At 33.7% G+C, this 8053-nt stretch overlaps 1 protein-coding gene across 2 annotated transcripts in view; it reads right to left on the bottom strand.

Annotated features, from left to right (window-relative positions):
- The window catches only part of LOC118747251 (protein doublesex), a 1135543-nt gene that overhangs the window by 555573 nt on the left and 571917 nt on the right, over positions 1 to 8053 (bottom strand). The gene's annotated exons all lie outside the window — the stretch shown is intronic.

The raw sequence follows: 8053 nt of genomic DNA, 5'->3' as shown, positions 1-8053 counted from the left end.
TAAATGTTTAAGTTAATAAGTTTTTCCTCTTCCAAATTAATCAAAAAGAGAAAAGTGTGGCATCGCTAATTCAATTCAGCGATAACAAACAATCGATTAAAATGTATCATTTGTATGTGTATACTATTCCTAGTTAAAAAGCGCTCTATATTCAAAGCTATTGCCGTGCAAGATTTTGTTCGCTTTAGAAAATGGACAAGTAAGTAAACACAAAACAATGTTTTCTGCGTTTCAATGCTAATTTGAAAAATTTTTTAAAGATATTTGATAAAACAACAGCAGGTAACAACCAAAAAGCACCAGGAGGATGAAAGTGACTCAGATAGTAGTTCAGATGAAGCCACATGCAGCAAAACTACAAAGTATGTACTGAAATATTGTCATCCGTATAAAATTCAAGCTAATGTGAGTTAACAAACAACTTTTAATTCCAGAAAGTACCAGCAGAAATTGCGAGGAGCGTGGTTAGCAGATAAACGCCTACGACCCCCCTATATAGCAACTCGGTTGCCATCTGTAAAACCATTTCAGCCAGAGGCCACCCAACCAAAGTTCGGTTGCCATATGAATAAGTCGACTCAGCTCGATGTTCTGGTCACATACATAAGAACACATTTTCATGAGTCTATCTCTTCTTATTATGGTACTTACAAATATCGGACCAAAGTTATAATACCATTTCATGCTCATGAAAGGTATAGTTTTCAGATTTCAAATCGGTGAAATAACAAAATATCAATTTAAACATTTTCTTAACTTCTTCCCAGCGTATCTATTAAAATGTCATTTTCAAAAATTGTATGCATTGCTATGCCATGTCATTCCATCTGAAACATATTGTTATAGCATGTCATTGCTTCTTAGCTCAGCTGTTGTTTGCTGTTGTGTTTCTGCAGCATATTTTTAATACTGTTTAAGGCTGCCTTGTATGAAAATGTATATTGATTTTTTATTAGATAATTGTTTAATAAATTTTCCTATAGTAGGTTCTTGCAAAATTCGGAAATTCTCTTCCCGTATATACAATGTAAATAATAATGCTGAATATGTCGCATGTGTTCCTTTTGTTGACATGCATAAATTTGATGCATGATTTGATTTGAATTTATTCGGCAGTGTCTTCATATATCACTTTCAAACATGTATAAGTTCAGGCCTTTAGTATCTATATATAATCGCGCAGTCATACGACTTAGTTAAGCCGATCTGTGCAGCCACAGAATTGGGCTATATATCAAACTAAAGTGCAAGCTGCAGTTGCAGTTGACCGTGTTTGTCAAAAAAGTAAAAAGCGGCAGAAAAGTCGATAGTGAGTTATATAATCTATTGAACAATATTAACCATATTTCCGTGGAATTGAGATTCGGAAAAGTTATTAGGTATTTTTAATAGTTTTGAAATATGTTTCACGAAAGCAAAAAATAAAAATAGCTGAAATCCCTTTCTTTTTTAAACACCTAGGATATCACTGACCATTAAAAAGAACCCTGAATGACCGCAAACGTCAAAGCTTTTCACATTTTTGTATGTGATTTTTAAAATTAACGATCCAAAATTAGCCGGTATACATATTTAAAAACCAGTGGTTGAATTTTTGTACTGAAAGGATTAACCCCAAAAGTTCAATCTACGTCTGCGAGGCGTATATGGAATGGGTCTTTTTTTAATTTTAACACAAAATTGACTTTTTTTTGTTGTTTTAAATAAATGTGGTTATAGTTTTTATTAATAAAACTATGTTTTATTATTAGTCAAACTCACAACTTCAATATTCTTTAAGAAGTAAGGCAGGTCTAGGTATATTTTAGCTCACAGGTTATCTTTTCAGTACATAAGCTTCTAAGGCGTATGTTAAGGCCTTACGTTACTCCCAAATAGATTAGGCTTCTAGGGCTAAGAAAGTTTTAGTTTGAAAGTGCGATATTAAATACTTTTCACCATAAACGGCGAAAATTTTCAATGATTATTGCGTTTCAGATTAAGACTAATACCAGATATTGTGAAAGGTTGGACTATACCTTCAAGATGACGGTTTTCTCATGGCCCACGGCACGAAGATTAGAGTAGAGTAATGTCTTTTAAGGACTTCAAAATTATCCTGGGTTATCAGGTGTCTAGCAATACATAGTGTTGTTCCGATAAGACCTTGTACTCGATACCTGTACTCTTTAAAAATATTGAAGAAAAGTATCGATGCCACAAATGTATCGGAGACAAGTACTCGATACTTACTCATATCGAACTCATTGTAAATACTTATGTCATGTGAAGAAAAACAGAATCGGTTCGAGTACTCTCCGACCAAAACTTACCCAAAAAGTAGCCACAAGTTTGTATCTTGCAAAATTTTAATAATTGACTACAAAAACCACAACAGCATGATTCATATATTGTCAGAACCGAAATTCAGAATTTTTGGGAAAGCAAGTAATACTTTAATCGCATACTCGATACCCACCAAACCACTTGCGGGAAGGATTCGAGTACAAAAAGTACTCAGTACTTGAAGAAAGTATCGAGTAATTACTTGCAGTTACTCGTATCGGAACAACACTAGCAATACAAGATTAATTGTTGTTTTTCACAAAGTTCTCACCCGCATTTCGGGGGCTACTACTAGTTTTAATAAATTGTTACTTTAATTTCCTATAAAATTTACCTTTAGGTTTATGTATTTTAAGAATACATCGAAAATTTGTTTTAGAGAATCAATGTGAAATAATTGCAGAAACGATTAACCGGTTTGCTGAGCAACCGAGTCGTCTGCTTTTTAAATAATTTTTGTAAAACAAATCGGCAAGTACATATCATCCCCCGCATGCCAGAAACATGATTGTGTAAAGATGAACGTTTTGGGATTTTTTTATATATCAGTTTTGCTTAAATTTAATCAAAACGGAAACGCTGTTTGTACCTTTTCACTGGAATATTTAATCGAATACAATGGGTGCAATCTAGACAGCGAAAAGGCTGGAGTATTTTCATTAGAAAAGCGTAGTTGTAAAGAGGCCGTTAGTGAATACAGATACGGTATTATTATAGACCGTCCCCAGTACTCATTTTCATTGAAAGATGGGGGTTACTTCAGTTTTTTTGTTTACCTGCCAAACGTGGTAGAGAAATTTCCACTCCTAGATCGGCTGTAATCAAGCGAGATTTTTTAATTAACTCCGTAGTGACTCCTTCTGCATTCTTTCGATCATTCCTAACCACCTCCAAAATATTTTCAATATGCTGATCAACGGCGATGAGGTCCATTGTCTTCACTTGCAAAATGTTTGCGGTAAGTTCCAGAAACATTGAATATTTAGCAATTGTCATTAAAGCATGATGGACATCGGTCTTGTTATAGCAGCACACAATTGATACGCAGACTTTCTTGTGGAAAAGTTTGCCTGAATTGACAACTTTTCTAAAGCTTCCACTACTTCAGGATAATTTTCCGAAAATTTCTTGATAGCCTTATATTTTTCCGACCATCTTGTTTCACATACAAGAAGTAGTACTTCTTATTTCATGAACTTCGTCATTCGTTAAGTCATTCACAACAAGATTTAACGGAAGAGAAAGTGTTTTTCTCGTTTCTTGATACTTACTATCAATTCTTAAAACTATCACTGTTACAAATTATGTGTATTGTTTAAGCGAATATGATTTTTGGTGACTTTAAAATTTAAGCACATATATTAGCCATTCTTTTTTAAGTCGGACGTATTTCGTAAAAAAATTACTTCATGTCTCCGATTCGCTTCAATTTTTTTTATGGGTTCTATACATGAAATAAGCTAACACGAGTTCGAGGATTTGTTTTTTATTTTTTTCTTTGGAGATATGATCTGTCAAAGTTAGCATTTTTTCGTGATTCTGAATAATCATGTACTATTTCAAATCGTTATATCTCGGGTTCTGCGCATCATAGAGACTTCATCTTAACGTCATTTTAAAGCTAAAGAAACGGGCTTCACGCACCTTTATGTAAGATGGTCAAGATTGTCCCAAAGCTAACTTAGCTATTAACAATTGAACTTTTTTAAGATGATTTGCAGAGTGAAGACCAGTAAATTAGGGATTTAAAATGATACCATCATATTAATTGTTTAATTCTCTATAAAACACATGTTTGAAAAAATTGAGATATATATAGCAAGGTGTTAAACATTGGGCTTTGCGAAGAATTTAAATTTTATTGCAGATTCCGATAGAGGACATATCCGTGAGAACGTAACGTGAGAAAATTTTCAAAATAGTCCTTATACTTTTTAATAATTATACATCATTTCACTGCACATCACACCTTCATAACTATTAATTACGTAAGAGTGTCGAATATTCTTAAATTTTGATCACTTATGCATCGATAACTGTGTGAAAAGAAAATCCCTTTATCTGAAATGTCCCTTTTTTCCCTTTTAATAATTTTTGTTGCAAAATATCCCTCAAATAGGGGAATTACCCACAATATGGCATCACTACTCTGAAGTATATAAAAGACAGCTGTTTTCGTTGCCGCTCTATTTGTGTTTCAGTAAACGAATTAGCTGGGCGAAAGTTGATCGTCGACATCGCCGGTGTTGTGCTTCAGCTAAAACATCGATACTTTCGATGCATCGAAGTTTTTCCGACATCCCTACTGCAAGCTTAGTGTTGCATAGCCATCGCATTAACAGCATCGGTCCCGCCATCGTCAACTGAAGTCGGTAACAGTCGCGGTAACTTTTACAGAAGGCGGAGCTTCGTAGTCATTGGTTCAAGCAATTATTCCCTCCTTTTATGAAGCCGAATGCTAACCGTAGTTGCCGATGTCATTGCTTTTGTTGCCGCAATGATGTGTGTACTTGGCTTTGGATTTGGCTTCTGCTGGTGCTGTTGCTGATTTTCGTTGGCAACGTGAGCGATGTCATTATTATCATAGATAACTGTGCAGTTGCAGGCTTCAACTTGTTTTATTATTATTATTTGTTCAGTTTTAATTTGTTGTGTATGGCTTACAAAAAAAGCCGGTTTTCCCATACTTGTGGTCCTAGTGTTGTTTGCATAGTAAAATATCCAACGCCACTCTTAATGGAGACTTTAGTCAACGTTACCTTGCTGATATAGTATTGGTGATAATAGTGCAACACACAGGGCAGGCTAGCTACGGAATGTGGCATGTGGCAGCAAACAGCGCGAGCGGGAATGCTTTCATATGCTCCACAGAAATGACCAATTAAGTCGTTCGATTTTTTGGCTCCGTATTGTTATGAAGTAGAAATGGCGTTCACGAGGTTTGTAGGAAGAGCAAACATTTTTGTGCAACTTCTTTGGGTAATTGTTTTCATAATTTTACAATTTGATGTAGATGTTAGCATATTTTATGAGGATATCTACTGTTTTTAATCAGGGACGGTAATCATTATAAGTAAAATAATTTAAATCACCATTTAATCATTATTTTATGACTTTTACTTTTTCGCTCAACGGAAATAATTATTATTTGAGTTTTATTTTTTCGATCAGAAATAATGATTATCTTATGATTTTTATTTTTTTGCTCAGAGATAATAATTATTATTGAGTTTTATTTTTCAACTTAGAAATAATGATTATATATTAGACTTAAAAGGCCATATAGACGCAACCAACAGAAATTTTGACCTGCAAATTTTGGGACTTATTACTTTTATTAGTGTCGCTACCGCTACTTCTGTAAAGGATATGTTGGAAACTGCCCTAGTATAGCTTTTGAGTTTTTTTGAATAATCATTCCTCTTAAGTATCTTAAGTATCATAAAATAATCATTATTTTTGATTAAAAAAATAAAAATCAGATACTAATTATTATTTTTGATTTTTATTGGTTAAACTCAAAAAATAAAAATCATTATATGCTGTATTTTTTTGTAAGCGAGCGACAAAAGAACGCTCAACTCGGGTAAAATTTAATTTTAGCTACTTAAGCAACCCTGCTGGTAGCTGGCAAGAAACATGTGATTAGTTTAACGGGATTTAGACACAAAAAACAATAGAAATTAGTTACTATGCGAGGTATTTGCGTAATATATATACTTATTTAAAATATAAATCATGTATATACGAAAACAAAAATTTCCCTCTCCAATTTCCCAGTAACAATTCACAATAGAGCAGTTTTTTCACTTAACAACACTACTCTTCAGGTCGCGTATTTTTGAACCGACCTGGCTGAACTCGGATAAATAGCCGAGTTTGTGTTGTTGCTTTGCGTGTATTTCGTCATTTAAGCGAGTGTTCTTTTGTAGCTCGATTGCAAAAGAATGGACCTATATATTACCGTAGAACGTGCGAATGCAAATATTTAAGTATAGTTAAAATTGTTTTACGATGATTACAACATCTTGATTTTTTTGGCTAAAAGTTAAAAAGTAATTATTATTTTCCGTCCCTGCTTTTGATATATATCGTCGCTATAGACGAATAAACACGCGCATTTGTTTTGACGGCGAAAATGGACGCGTAAAAACACTTCGACGAAAAAAGACGCGTAAACCTAGTTGACGGCGAATAAAGACGCATAAACATAGATTTATGCCTAACCACGGACTGTCACTTCCGCATTACTCCCCAAAAACTATTTGGGGTATGTACATACCAGGGTTGTTGCGAATATTCGCATTCGCATTCGCAACCGCGGAGCTTCCGCATTAATTTTAACATTCGCATTCGCTTTCGCATTCGCAAAAATCAATGCGGATCTTTTGCGAATGCGAATATTGAAGGGACACGAAATTACAGTTATTTTTTCTACGAGTTAAACTTGGCCAAATATTTTTTATTCCCGACTAAATGTCCTTTCCGGACAATAATCAAACCGCTCATCCAAATTAAACAAGCTTGGTATCAAATGAAAAAGGACTTAAATAGCTAATAGAGTTGTCAAACTATCGATGGCACTATCGATAGTATCGATAGTTTAAATTTTTTTAGACTATCAATACTCATTGATAGTTTTTTTTTTATACTATCAAAAATATCGATAGTTTAGTAGGACTATCGAACTATTGTTGGTAATACCTGCATTTTTTAATTTGAATTAAAAATTTTGTTTTTTAGTGTGGTGCCGACGTCATATTCAAACAGTGTTGCCAAGTTTTGATTTTCAAAAAGCACCAAAAACTTGGAAAAAATCGTTTTATCACACTAAAAGCACCAAATTTTTTTGAATCAAAAGAAGCTTTTTTTATTAGAGTTTGTATTTAACATAAGCAAAAAATTAACAATATTTACATAAATCAATACACAAAATTTTTCGCCCATAACGATTGAATAGGCTCTACACACATGTATTGCATCATACAAGGTGTTATCAGTTGGCAACTTCTCGCTCTAATTCCGCCATATTGACTGCCTTGCGTGAAACAGTGTTAGTTCTTTAACTATTTTTTGCCATTAATATAGTTGAATGTTTTTTATTTTTTCTCAGTATATACACTTTGTTTTCTTAAAAAGGTATTTTATCTTATTTTATTTCATTTCATAACGAATGTACTATAAAAAAGCAAATTTTGTTTGTTTTTCCCCCATATGGGGATTCACTTCTTCCCGTTTTTCTTCTCATTCTACTGAGCTAAGGCAGTGTCAAATCGAGCTGTCACAACTGATACCACCTTGTATTATTGCATCATGCTCTAAACATGCTATGATGACTCAAACTTACGACGTAATATCGAAGTACTGCGCGTTAAAACTGGTAAATCTCGAGAAAGAAAAATCGAATCGCAACAAATTAAAATGATTCCATAAGTATAAATGAGCAGACAATTTGATGTTTTCATTATATAACCTCAAATATCGCCAAAAACCGTGTTTTTGGCACTTTGAGGTTAGGATATCTCAAAATTCTAGTGCCAAGCAATTGTGCGGCCAGATTTGGATTCAGCACCAAGAAACGATGTTATTATTCAGGTGGTAGAAAATCAAAATTTGGACAAATAATTAGAAAAGAAAAAAAGAAATACTTAACTTACGCGAATAGAATTCAACAAGATGGGTTTGTAACTGCAGCTTTTTATCAATCATGCTACCAAATGGTAGCAGC

Source organism: Rhagoletis pomonella, unplaced genomic scaffold (assembly GCF_013731165.1).
Source record: "Rhagoletis pomonella isolate Grant_MI unplaced genomic scaffold, Rhpom_1.0 Rhpom_scaffold_00001, whole genome shotgun sequence".
In the NCBI taxonomy this organism is placed as follows: domain Eukaryota; kingdom Metazoa; phylum Arthropoda; class Insecta; order Diptera; family Tephritidae; genus Rhagoletis; species Rhagoletis pomonella.
The sequence above is the reverse complement of the archived record's forward strand: the minus strand, read 5'-3'. Positions and strand labels throughout refer to the sequence as shown.